We start from the raw sequence: 14,611 nt of genomic DNA, 5'->3' as shown, positions 1-14,611 counted from the left end.
TTTAGAGCACCATCTTTGTACTATATCAAAAGCAACCTTAACTTTCGTTGGCCTTTTGAATGTCTTACTTTCACTTTCACATCATCGACTTAAACTTTCCTACTTTTTTGACCAATCTTCCATAGCCTACGTGCACAAGTAGTCTGAGTAGAACTACAGCTCTTCATTATATTTCTGCCCGTTGACATCATGTATTGTACTATTTCATGATCGCTAAACATTTGACTCCTTTTAATGTTGAACTTCATTCAACTGCGCTTGTGATTGAAGTATGTCGTTCAGTTGTTAGCGTTTGCAAATTGCGGTACGGGGCAGAGATTCTCCGGAGAAAGGCGCTGATTACCCAATTAACTGCTAGTTTGATAAATACCACTTTAACTGAAGTGTCACAGTGTGTGGTTTCTGCGGGTTGGCCATGGCAAATGTACATACTTCTGGCCCTCAGTCTCTGTGGCTTAGAGTGGCGTCTATCTGACCTCAGCGTTCTGAACAGTCCACTGTCAGTGTGTGACATTTCTTTTAAAATGTTTTAGTCCCTTAACCCTTAAAGGTGTACCGTCACACCGGTGTATCGGGAATGTTGGAAAATTAATGTTTCTTTTAAAATGTTTTGGTTACACTTTACAGTACTTGACAGTATCGACATAAGAGTGACATGACACTTTCATGAACGTGTCATAAAGTAGTCATAAACGTTTATGACATACCGCTTCTGTTGTAAGTGACATTCGTTTTTTGTCATAACAACTTAGGGTTAAGATTAGTTTAAGTTTAGGGTTAGGGTTAGAATTAGGGGTTAGAGGTTAGGATCAGGATTAAGGTTAGGGGTCATGTGTTCATGACAGTGTCATGTCACTCTTATGTCGATACTGTCAAGTAAATGTTTTCAATGTTTTAGTCTCTTACTCACACTATTCACACTGGTGTAGATGTACTGCGGGGCAGGCAGAAGCGCGCTGATGTTGCGTTGCAGGACACTGCAATCCGAAGCTGTGCAATTTCCATACCAGGTGATGATCTTATCTGTTAGAACACTCTCCACAGCTCAAGAGTATAGGGCTTTCAAGCAGAGTCGGTTGATGAAGCGAGACAATGCATAACAGGGTAATTTCCTGTATCTGTGTCACGTAGGTTTCGTTGAATTATTTATTCACACACACACACACACACGCACGCACGCACGCACGCATGCACGCACACACACACACACAAGCAGATACACACAGATACACACTGTGTTCTACATCACCCATCACGTATGCATCCATAGCAGGCACATGCGCACACACACACACAGACACAGCCAGTCACGTGGAGGTGCAGTGTGGGAGTACGTGTGTGTGTGTGTGTGTGTGTGTGTGTACGTGTGTGTGTGTGTGTGTGTGTGTGTGTGTGTGTGTGTGTGTGTGTGTACGTGTACGTATGTGTGTGTGTGTGTGTGTGTGTGTGTGTGTGTGTGTGTGTGTCAAGGGGGCCTCAGGCAGAGCGTTTGACCTCCTTTCGCCTGGCTGCCCCCAGCTGTACTCTCAGAGCAGGAACACACACACACACACACACACACACACACACACACACACACACATATACACACACACACACTTGCACTGGCATCCAGACCAACGTCCCCAGGCACACACACAAATGGATGCACACACACACACTCTCTCTTTGGCCAGTAGTAGGAACAGACAACCCCCACCCACCCCCCTCACCCCCCGCACACACACACACCTCAGTGACGAGCAGACAGACCAGACCCCCTCTCTCCTGCAGGGCCCATGTTTGTTTCTAAATAGGGAAATGTTTATCGAGTGTGCCCTGTGTAAATAAACAACATGAGGAGTGAGTGAGGGAGGGAGATGGAGGGAGGGAGGGGAGGAGGGACAAATAGAAAGAGGGATAATGGAGCGAGACAGAGAACAAGAGAGAGAGAGAGAGACAGAGAGCGAGAGAAAGAGACATAGATAGAGAGAGAGAGATTGAGAGAGACTTCCCTCATCGTCTCATATCAAAGCACTCATCCATGAGGCTAAACATTATGCATGACTGAAGTAGCTTTCACAAGCACAGAGATACTAAGGTCTCCTGACCACCAGAATTTGTTTCAGCCCTGTCAGTTCCAGGACTGAAACATAAAGTCAAAATCTTCATTCATAAAATGAGATACAACTCTTCCAAAAATCTTTTTGTAGCAGATTTTGCTAATACTAATATGCATATTGTTCATGGAATACATTCTCTCTCATCTTCACCCTCTTATTTATTGTTAGTCCTACGTGTATGTTCATATACTGTGTTCTATGTGGGTCTACAGATTTAGCTACACCCAGATATACAGTACGAAGTGCTAAATTATGGTTGCAGGACATTTCAGGACCCTGGTCAGCTATCACAGCAGACACTCTCATCAGCAGCATGTGTCATCTGGATAAGAGAACAGCTGAGGTACCGTATCAAATATATCTCTGAGTGATCTCTACGTGTTTTTGGTCTTGATAAGTGTCAAACCAATGCACCCGAAACATCTCCATGGATTACTTTGAGAGAGAAAGAGAGAGAGAGAGATGTTTCTGCATTTCATTTGAAGACAGTACAAAGATGAAAAGTACAAATAAGTAAATTGTGTCATAAGTATTGTTTACTGTAAATGTGTGTGTTTTATGACAAAGTATGAGTGAATGCGCATTCATTACAACATGAGTGTGTGTGTGTGTGTCTGCGTCTGTGAGAGTGTGTGTAGATGTATGTGTCTGCATGTTCATAAGGGCATAAGTGTGTTTTTATGTGTGTGTTTGTGAGAACGTGTGTGTAGATGTATTTGTGTGTGTGTGTGTGTGTGTGTTCTCTCCTATGTGTGTGTGTGCAGCAGTGTACTAATCTGGGCGGCACGTGCTGGGTTGCCCAGAGCTACGGCTGTCTTAAAGTGCCAGACAGCATGCTCCGTAACCATGACGTGTGTGTGTACGTGCGTGCGTCTGTCTCTAACTGAGAGCATTTCAGTGTATTTGGACGGGTGCTTAGTTGTGCGGTAGTTTCTGTATATTTAACACAGTGTGTTGCTAGATGTTGTGTGTGTGTGTGCGCGTTCATGTGTGTGTGTGTGTGTGTGTGTTTATGTGTGTGCGCGCTCGTGTGTGTGTGTGTGTGTGTGTGTGTGTGTGTGTGTGTGTGTGTGTGTGTGAACTGCCACAGTCTGGCAGCCCCAGACACGATGTACTCTCTGCACTCTGCCATATATAGGGCACACATCCGAGACACTGTGTTCCAACATCGCTCTTACATCACTGGAACACACACACACACACACACACACACACACAGAGACAGAGAGAGAGAGAGAGAGAGGGAAAGAGAGAGAGTGAGAGATCATAAATGCATTGTCTATCCCTAAGAGTAGGAAAGTAAATAGAAGGAGGAAAAAAATAAACTAAATAAATTTGAGGATGTTTTGAGAATGAATGGGGCGAGTGATGAAGATAAAGAGCAAAGATGCAGGTAGGATAAACAACAGAGAGGCTACATGAAACGGAGAGGGGGAGTGACAAATGTTTTATATTAAACGAGTGGGGAAGGGGAGGAAGTGAGAGGGAGGACAGAATGAGAGGGAGATAGAGAGAGATAGAGAGAGACTGTGTATGTGTGTATGGGGAGAGAGACACATGCTCTTTGCAGAAAGGACAAGATGTTTGCTCCTGCTGACACTACGGCCGCAAGGGTGTGCCTACGTGACCTTTACATTGGACCCTCGGCACACACACACACACACACACACACACACACACACACAAACAGAATGTGGATTGTGGATGTCTGAATATAAAAGCATATGTCAGTCCCTGCAGGATTTCACAATGTTTATTTATTTTTAGTATGATTTATTAAACCTTGTCTTAACATATGCTACATCACGAAAACAGACCAAAATATTAATTTTGTGACCGTAAAAGCCGCACTACAGGATTTTTATCTAAAACCAGTGAGCTAGCTACCTAAAATACATGCTAAACCTTGCGAGACAAAACCTTTTTGGCACCTCTAGAACCATATACTGTAGCCGTCAAAATTAACCTGAAGATGATATCAAAACTAATTTTCTGATTAAAAGCATATCTTTAAAAATATTTTGTTGCATAGAGAGCAAGTCCACATTTGTTCATGAATCAGTAGAGAAACAAAAGGACCTACATGTGTGTATGTGTGAGTGAGCAGTGTGGGGCAAGTTACTTAGGACTAGTAATGAGGTAGCCTGCTTAACTTGAAAAGTAGTAACATTACTTACCACTTGGTGTCAAATGTAACTACAGTAGGTAACTGTTTCGAATATGCACATTAGCAGACATTTACCTGCAATATCTCTTTGTTGTGGGCTAATTTGGATTGTATCTAACATTTAGCGTTAGCTTCACTGTTAAGTTTGTTAACTAGCAGACTAGAAATCATTCTTGTAACTAACTGTCTGAGCTTATTTGTTGAAAATAACATTGCTTTGATATCCTAGAATATGTACATTGACATTGAATTTAGGTGTAACAAGTAGCCTATTTAGATGACGAAGGTTTAACTTGCTACTAATCTAAGGTGCGCAGATCTGGCTAAACGTAAGGCATGTTTATATTGTAAGATTCAGCCAGGTCTGCGCAGTGCTGCAAGATCGAACATGCTTGCTGATTTGATGCAACTGGACCAGGAAGAGAGGTAATTTCCTTCCTACAAATACAGAAGTGTAATTATATTTTCAGCATTGTCAGTGGTATAAAATAGCATTTGTTTTTTTGACATATTAACTACCCCTTTGGCATTCACTGTAAGCCCATTCAGTGATAATGCAAATAAACGGTCTTGCTCAAAACTCTACCAATTAACGTCATTTTGCTCTCAATCAAAAGTTTGAACTTGTTACAGTAACTACCTTTAATAGACCCTAGGTTGTTTTTACTCTGGAGTTATACTTTAAAGGGTTTCATAGTTGATTTCTACTGGATTGAAGAGACTTGCTTTATACTGAAAAGGAGCATGACTTTGCCATTGTGAATGAAAACAAATTCATCAGGACATCAATTAATGGAATTCAGAGTAGAAAAAGGACACATCCACTGTAAGAATAGTACGGATGTCCTTGTGAGAACCCATAACCCATTATGAGTCAGAATGTTGTTGTTGTAAACATGTAACTGAGGGCAAGGGCAGTGACAGAGAAATAATGTGTGACATGGTTGGCTGTCATATGTGTCATCATGTTTTGTCTCAGATTATCGTCTGTCTACTTTTCTCACAGGTGAAAGGTCACACACATCTGTTTGATGATGATGTGTGTGTGTGTGTTTGTGGGTTGGGGTGGTTGGGTACCAGGGGATGAGATCATCCAGTCGTTCAGTCCCAGATTGCTCATTCATAGACTCATATCAACCATAAAGGCATACTGGGCCTCATAACTAAATGTTCCTCCTGACCAAATTTCAGGGAGGTGTAGATTCTGGGGGACACCCAAAGGTTTAGTCTGGCATGTGGCTGACTATCTACTGGCAGCTATTAAGCTAGTAACCCATTTACAAAGTCACTGACTATTTTTTTCAGTAACACTATGCAAGATTTACACCTTTATGAAGACAATTTGATGGTAAACTAACTTGTAACAGGCGAATCGTTCACCTAGCATATAGCTATAAAGCATAGATGTAGCGAGTCTCTACCGAGAAAACCAGCCATGCAACTTCTAAGAGCGGCGCCCTGCCAAAACTCACGAGAATCGTGAAACATTACCTTGTCAGTATAGCTCTTTGTTGTTAATCCTTTACCTGCACAACAAAAGCATTTGCATTGTGTACAGGGGGGATAAGCCGTGAGAAGTTTGCTATTTACAACAGCAGAGTAACATGTAAATACATTGCGACTCTAGAGGGAGCGCTAAACTCGCCAAAAAGGCCTAAACCTGCATAGTATACCTTTAAACTAATCTTGTTGTTGTGTGCGCTATGACTGATATTGTGTATATGTTGTGTGTGTGTGTGTGCGTGTGTGTGTGTGTGTGTGTGTGTGTGTGTGTGTGTGTGTGTGTGTGTGTTTCTGTATGAAAACAGTACACGTTAGCAGTCAGATCCATTTCCAATCCATTAGGGACTGTTCGTTATTTATTGAAGGGGCCACTGGAGGAAAATAGTCGAGGGTCATGTCTTTTTATTCTTTGTTGAGGGGAGGGTCAACCAACTTTTTTTTGGGGTCACCCAACTTTTGTATTCATGAAAACAGCAAAAAATCAAAGTGGCTTGTTTGATTGTTGATTTCTGTCGCCATATAACATTCGCTTCCGTTCCATAGCTGTCAACATTGAACACTGAAAATAAGGGAGATTTCCTGGGTTTCTCACCCAAAATACGGGAAAATGTCACATTCGTCCCTATTAACTTTGGGGTTGGAGCAACAAAGTAGCCTACTTTATTCACGCCTAACAGCCTATATTCATAATTTTATCTACTTTATACAGCCCTAAAAAGGCTAAATTTATCTTTGGTTTACATTTAGTTTACTGTGTAGCTAAACTTTAAACAGTGTGCATGCTTAACATAGTAAAGCATAGCCTACTTGTGCTTCATTGATCCACACATCCAGCTTTCTAACGTTTTGACAAGCATTTCTACTAGGGGTGTGAATCTCTTATGTAAAAGACGATACGATTTGCATCTAGATACATGGGCACAATTCGATACAAGAAAAGATACATGTTCATAAAAAACGATTCAGTACGATTCGATGTGATTCTATTCGATGCAATTCGGTGCAGTTCAAGAATGAAAAGCATTCTGAAAGATTTTTTATCATTTGCTCAAGGTGCACATTAATTTTATATTATCAATTATCATGGTCATGGTTGTCAATTAGGCAAAAAAAATGTGTGAATATGATTATCTAAACTGAGGTTTGTATCATATACTGTATTGAAATGAAAAAAGAATAGTCTACATTTCAGTCAAACACAGCAGCCAAATACAACATAAAAATACATTTTTATAGACTTTATAGATTTTATAGAGTTATATCTAATTGCTTTCAAGGAGCTGTAGCCTATTGTTGAGGTAAGACAATACAGAAATAAAATAAAACAGTGCTTAAGACACTCTTGGCCTTTTCTCATATAGCCTACAAGAATAAAATAGGCCTACATGTCAATTAACTCTCTGGGCTTATTTTGTTCCAACGGTAGACCTAATATGCAGAAACCTATAATGCCACAAGTCTGAGTGAATATGAACAAAATAATAATAATTTGTGCATCGTTTTAGCAGCAAGGGCCAAATTATTCTTTAACATTAAGGAAATCCCTTCATCAAACGTAAGGCTACTCTACAGACTATCATTGCTGTTTAGGATTTCTTATGCTATAGTAAGTGTTTAATTTCGCGCTGGACATTGAAAAACAAAAGAGTAAAAATTGTCAAACAAACGACCGAGTGCGAGTTGTCACGTAAGTTGCAGTAGATGTATGGGTAATGAGGTCCTTTGACAACTTTGGGCAATGAATGTAGCCAAAAACGAACTGCATTACCCACAAATCCGTGCCACGTGTAGCTTAAAAACAGGAAGTGGGATGAACGCGCTGCTTGCAGCGTAAATGAGAGTCTGAGCAAGCAAAAAAGGTTGTGAACCGATTCGTATCAAGTAAATCGATATAGCGACCGGTTCATTTCAGTTTTATTCCGATACGGGGCTTCACGTATCGATGTAGCCGTATCTTACACGTTAAAAACGGATACCGATACGTATCGGTTAATCTTTACAGCCCTAATTTCTACCAATTGACCTTGTTCTTGCCCATCTTTAGCTTTGCTGTCTCCATCCTTTCTGTTTTTGTTGTTTGCAAAAATATATATAGTATTTATGGGTAACCAGCAACAAGTGCAATTTGTTAATCGCTGTCATTTTCTCATGCGCAAACAAAAATGTGTTATGTTCCAAGTAGCAGTGCGTAATTCTGCTTCATATAGTTGAACAAATACATTTATGCATATAAATAGCCAGTTTATGGTCTACAGTGTAGAGTTGGTAAGTTATGGTAGGCCAACTTGGAGTGAATATACAAACAGGGGAAATTCTTTGTCTACTCGTAGCTGAGTAGCCTGATAGGCAGGTGCGCACATAGACATACTGTAGGCTACGGCCGAACACTGCAAGTGCCAATGAGTCAGGTCAGATGGCAGGACTAATGTTATGAGAGTATTATGGGATATTAAATATTAAAACGGCAAGCCAGCGGGGAAAAGTTAAAATATGGGATAAACCCGGAAAAAGTTGGCATGTTAGGTATGTTTCGTTCCCTGTGATTATTTGTGAAATTGTGCAAACAGCCTTTTCAAGTCATTTGAGAAGGAAGGAGTGCAGCATGCAAGCTCCCAAATTGACGCTCGTCGGAGAAATGGAGTTTTGGATAATGTCAGCTTCGGCAGCTTTACAATGACTGAGGAAGCCTAGAGACGAGTCCATAGCAACCAGTTCATGTGTTGAATTTGTTATTACCCAGTGCCCTTTGTTGAATGGTCTCAATGTTTTATTGTTATATTTCATGTGAATACTATTTACTAGAGAAGTAACTTATTTCAAGTAGGCTAATGGAGTTATACAGGAAGTGTGCATTTAGTTTCCATGCTTATTGTGTTTCCACAACAACGTTAGTGAGTAAATCTACTGAAATGCCCACCATCTTGGTGGAGTGTGATGTGTAAGATCAGAAAGCAGAGGTTGAGTTTGTAACTTTAGCCTATGTCAGCGTGTTTTCACAGCGCTAAGGAGCACGGGCGGAATACATTGTCAGTTGGCCGGGGAGGGTCACGTCTTTTTTTGAAATACTTTTGGAGGGCCATTGAAAAATGAATTGCAGGCAAGGGAGGGTCATGCAACTTTTGCCTGATGCATCCAAAATCCCTCCGGTGGCTTCTTTTATAAATAACGAACAGTCCCTTACATATTACTTTGGGATCAATGTTTTCAGAGGGTGGTAAAACGGCATGCCAATACTTCAAAGGTCCCAGACAGGCCTCAGACATCAGAGGGTTAATACATAAAATCTCTTGCATCCTCTTAAGATTATGATACATGGGGCAGCTTTTTGAGAAAAGTTGCTGGGCAACCATATAACCGGTTCCGTGTGTTCTGATTACACCGTCATATGCACATAATGGTAACAATGTACAGTTTGTCCACCTATAATGGCTCTACGTAATGAGATGTAATAGCTCTATACACATTACATGCACACAACCACAACCACAATTGTGCATTCACATTTAAATGAAACACACACACATACACATACACACATGCACCCGTGCGCGTGCACATACACACACACACACACACACACACACACACACACACACACACACACACACACACACACACACACCTTCAGGCACCCATTACATTACATTGCCTGCTGAACCATCGGCCTGTTTTATGAAGGTCATTGGAAGGCTGGATTCAGTCCAGAGAAGTGGAAATGGATCTAATGTAGTCTGTCACCACCCTCGATGGCCCAATCAGATCAACTCTGCACCACACTCAACATGGCTGCCGTCAGACACAGGTTAGCCTCACCCCACTGTAACAGAGAATATATCACTGTAGGCCGCAGGAGACACACTGTTGCCTGCTGTTGTTCTCAGTTGAAAAGCGCCAGTGCTAACATAGCATATAGGTCTCATCAGCCTACATTAGCCTATAGAATCTCAATGGAACATGAACATGATAATTATTTCTATCAGATAAAAATAAAGTCCTATTACATAACATGAATGTCGGTCTCTAATACACACAATCAAGGGCGTTGGACTGGGGGAAAAGGGGTACGGATTACTAGGACCCAAGGGGGGAAAGGGCCCCAGAAAAGTCTGGAATATATTTTAATTTACCTGAATATTTTCATTTCCAAATTGAATGTCAAAATGAATGTCAGGCAAAATGTAAAATGAGTGTATTGGCTGAATAACTTAGTTGATTGACTGACTGAATTTTGTACTGTATACAGAAATAGTAAAGACTAGTTTAAGGTCACTAGTTAGTAGATAGGTAGATTCATGTGTGGCTTGATTATTTTTGAAAACAATAAATCCCATCAGGACAGCTTATGCATAGGGCCCAGAATTGTGTGCTGTGCCCCTCCACATAATACCACCACTTTAAGCAGACAGGCTTGATTGTGGATATATTTTTCCTTGAATGCTATAACCTAAAATATGTGTATTACCTAAGTCAGTAAGATATGTCATGTGGTAGCCCAAAATGTAGCCTATATAACTCTTCAGTTGGCAGGCTAATACACAATACAGGTGATGCCATCCCAGCCCTATAGATTATAGATTAGGTATGGCCATCCCAGCCTTATAGATTATAGATTAGGTATGGCCATCCCAACCCTATAGATGATAGATTAGATATGGTCATCCCAGCTCTATAGATTAGGTATGGTCATCCCAGCCCTATAGATTAGGTATGGCCATCCCAGCCCTATAGATTAGGTATAGCCATCCCAGCCCTATAGATTAGATATGACCATCCCAGCTCTATAGATTAGGTATGGCCAGAGCCATATAAAGGTATAAACCTTTATATGGCTCTGGGTATGGCCATCCCAGCTCTATAGATTAGGTATGGCTATCCCAGCTCTATAGATTAGGTATGGCCATCCCAGCCCTATAGATTAGGTATGGCCATCCCAGCTCTATAGATTAGGTATGGCCGTCAAGGACAGGCCTGCTGGAGAAGATCAGGGTCAACCCCCACCCAGGCTTTTCCTCACTTCCTCACTGTGCATGACCTATATAGCTGTCACTATACCACCTCTAAAATAATTATATTCTAACAAACAGTTCAAAAGGGATAGTATATACCGGTACTTACATGATTATTCAAAAGTGATATCACCAACTTCTATAATTAAGAACAGTTGTTGAAAAGTGATTTCACCAACCTCTATACTTAAGAACAGTTGTTGAAAAGTGATTGTACCAGTTTGTACCATTGGCTACAAGTTTAGAAGCACTTAAATTTCCTTTTTCCCCCCTAGAAGCTCTAGACACTCTTGAAGTTCTGTTTAGCCCATTAGAAGATTCCGGCTTCCGGTTCTAACCCTTAAGAGACTCACTCAGTTCTCTTAAGGGTTAGAACCGGAAGACCTGCTTTAATCTTATTTGAAATTTCACTCTAACATATACCTTATAACTTGCAAAATGTTGTAGGCTCCTTAAAAAGGTTCCATCACTGAAGAAAATAATATCAAAAGCACATTAGGACTCTATGTTCCTGAGCACTGGGCCTCAATTCCCTTGTGCTGGTTTCACATAGTCCGTTGTCCATTTTTGTGTCTTTCCCTCTTTTCCAATTTCTCTCTCCATACGTCTTTCTCTGTCTTACTCTGGACAGATGGACCACTCATTCCTTATCCCAAAGCTGCTTACCCACCCAGGACTGGGGGTCCAGGGACGCGGCCCTGCCCTGGCTCCACAGAGAGAGAGAAAGAGAGAGAGAGAGAGAGAGAGAGAGAAGGCTTGTCCTAGACACTGCCAGATGGAAAACAGGCTCCATTAATTCCTAAAGAGAGGATTGTGCTCAATGCATCAGTCCACTAAATGTGTGTATATTGTGTGTGTGTGTGTGTGTTGTAAAAGAGATGTCTTTAAGTGTTTGTGCACGCATACATGTGTATTTTACCATACATTTAAGTTTTGATTGCATTTGTTTGCACACCTCTGTATGTGTGTGTGTGTTTGTGTGTGGGTGTGCGCATGTGTGTAAGTGTGTGGGTGTGCGCGCACGTGTGTGTGTGTGTGTGTGTGTGTGTGCATGTGTGTGTGTGTGCATGTGTATCTGAGTGTGTGTGTGTGTATGTGTGTATGTTTATCATATGTGTGTGTGCAGTGACATGAGCAATGGCATGGCGGATTTGCACCCTTTGACTCGCCGGCTGTTCACATCCACGGAGGACGTGCATGGAGCCTCCACCTGACCTGCGCTTGAACCCCAGGCGCATGCATGTGCATAAATACATACATGAGACACACATGCAGCGCAGCAGCGCATTAACACCAAAGATCAACGAGGGGGAAAACAGACACATGGATCTAATGACAACCCAACTGTGCTAACCAACCAATGGAGAACATACAGAGCATACAGAACATATAGAACATTTAGAACATTTAGAATGCATTAACACCAAAGATCAACGAGGGGGAAAACAGACACATGGATCTAATGACAACCCAACTGTGCTAACCAACCAATGGAGAACATACAGAGCATACAGAACATATAGAACATTTAGAACATTTGGAATGCATTAACACCAAAGATCAACGAGGGGGAAAACAGACACATGGATCTAATGACAACCCAACTGTGCTAACCAACCAATGGAGAACATACAGAGCATACAGAACATATAGAACATGTAGAACATGTAGAACGCATTAACATCAATGATCAGCGAGGGGGAAAACAGACACATGGATCTAATGACAACCCAACTGTGCTAACCAACCAATGGAGAACATACAGAGCATACAGAACATATAGAACATGTAGAACATTTAGAATGCATTAACACCAAAGATCAGCGAGGGGGAAAACAGACACATGGATCTAATGACAACCCAACTGTGCTAACCAACCAATGGAGAACATACAGAGCATACAGAACATATAGAACATGTAGAACATTTAGAATGCATTAACACCAAAGATCAGCGAGGGGGAAAACAGACACATGGATCTAATGACAACCCAACTGTGCTAACCAACCAATGGAGAACATACAGAGCATACAGAACATATAGAACATGTAGAACATGTAGAATGCATTAACACCAAAGATCAACGAGGGGGAAAACAGACACATGGATCTAATGACAACCCAACTGTGCTAACCAACCAATGGAGAACATACAGAGCATACAGAACATATAGAACATTTAGAACATTTAGAACGCATTACCACCAAAGATCAGCGAGGGGGAAAACAGACACATGGATCTAATGACAACCCAACTGTGCTAACCAACCAATGGAGAACATACAGAGCATACAGAACATATAGAACATGTAGAACATTTAGAACGCATTAACACCAAAGATCAACGAGGGGGAAAACAGACACATGGATCTAATGACAACCCAACTGTGCTAACCAACCAATGGAGAACATACAGAGCATACAGAACATATAGAACATTTAGAACATTTAGAACGCATTACCACCAAAGATCAGCGAGGGGGAAAACAGACACATGGATCTAATGACAACCCAACTGTGCTAACCAACCAATGGAGAACATACAGAGCATACAGAACATATAGAACATTTAGAACATTTAGAACGCATTACCACCAAAGATCAGCGAGGGGGAAAACAGACACATGGATCTAATGACAACCCAACTGTGCTAACCAACCAATGGAGAACATACAGAGCATACAGAACATATACATATAGAACATTTAGAACATTTAGAACGTATTAACACCAAAGATCAGCGAGGGGGAAAACAGACACATGGATCTAATGACAACCGTGCTAACCAACCAATGGAGAATATACAGAGCATACAGAACCTATAGAACATTTAGAACGCATTAACACCAAAGATCAACGAGGGGGAAAACAGACACATGGATCTATTGACAACCCAACTGTTCTAACCAACCAATGGAGAACATACAGAGCATACAGAACCTATAGAACATTTAGAACGCATTATCACCAAAGATCAGTCAGGGGGAAAAAACACATGGATCTAATGATGGCTCCCTCACAACCCAACCCATGGAGGAGAACATAGAACATACAAAACATATAGAACATACAGAACATGGAACATAAAACATACTGTAACATGCAAAAATATGTGGGTCATTTTCCATAATGGTGAAGGAACCAGAGCAGGCAATTAATTGCTGATGTAAATATAATTGCTGGTCAAGCAAATTGAGTTACTGCAGAACTAGAACATCAAAACAGATTTACCACAGAAGTGATTGATGAGATATAACACCACATTCTAAGTAGCAAAACGTGGAAACAGAAAGAGGACCGTTAATGGACGAAAGAAGGAATGCAAGGCACAACACAACACAGTACACACGGTATACCAAGCATCACACCAACTCATACATTCATAAAGTGTTTTATGAATAAATAATGCCGAATTGAGAATTATGTCAAAAACGTTTACGTAGGCCTAACTGCTTTACGTACCGGTATGTAGGTCTCTTATGAAACCCTTCCTCTGCATTTCTGTAGCATTGTCTCAAGACTGAAAGACAATGGTGAGCCATTCTAGGAATGGAATTAACACGGGTTGTTGTTTATGCCACCTGTGTAGTATCTGATCATATCACTTCTGTTTGTTGTTTTGCCCAATGTCTTGAAATAAAATAAAATTGTATGTCACATGAATAAAAAAAAAAAAAAATCAAAACTTAAAAAAGGAAACTTGAAAATTTAACTTGTCATTTCAACCTCTACATAATCACAGTTTTGTGAATCATTTTTTGTTATACAATTATTTTAGAACAATTTAGACCAAACATTCAGTCTGCATTGATTGCTGGAAAAAACATATGACAA

This window comes from Alosa pseudoharengus, unplaced genomic scaffold, assembly GCF_046254945.1.
Source record: "Alosa pseudoharengus isolate Yale_2024_CS ecotype anadromous, Long Island Sound unplaced genomic scaffold, YU_APseudo_1.1 YU_APseudo_1.1_scf_1, whole genome shotgun sequence".
In the NCBI taxonomy this organism is placed as follows: Eukaryota; Metazoa; Chordata; class Actinopteri; order Clupeiformes; family Clupeidae; genus Alosa; species Alosa pseudoharengus.
Note: the sequence above shows the minus strand (reverse complement) of the source record.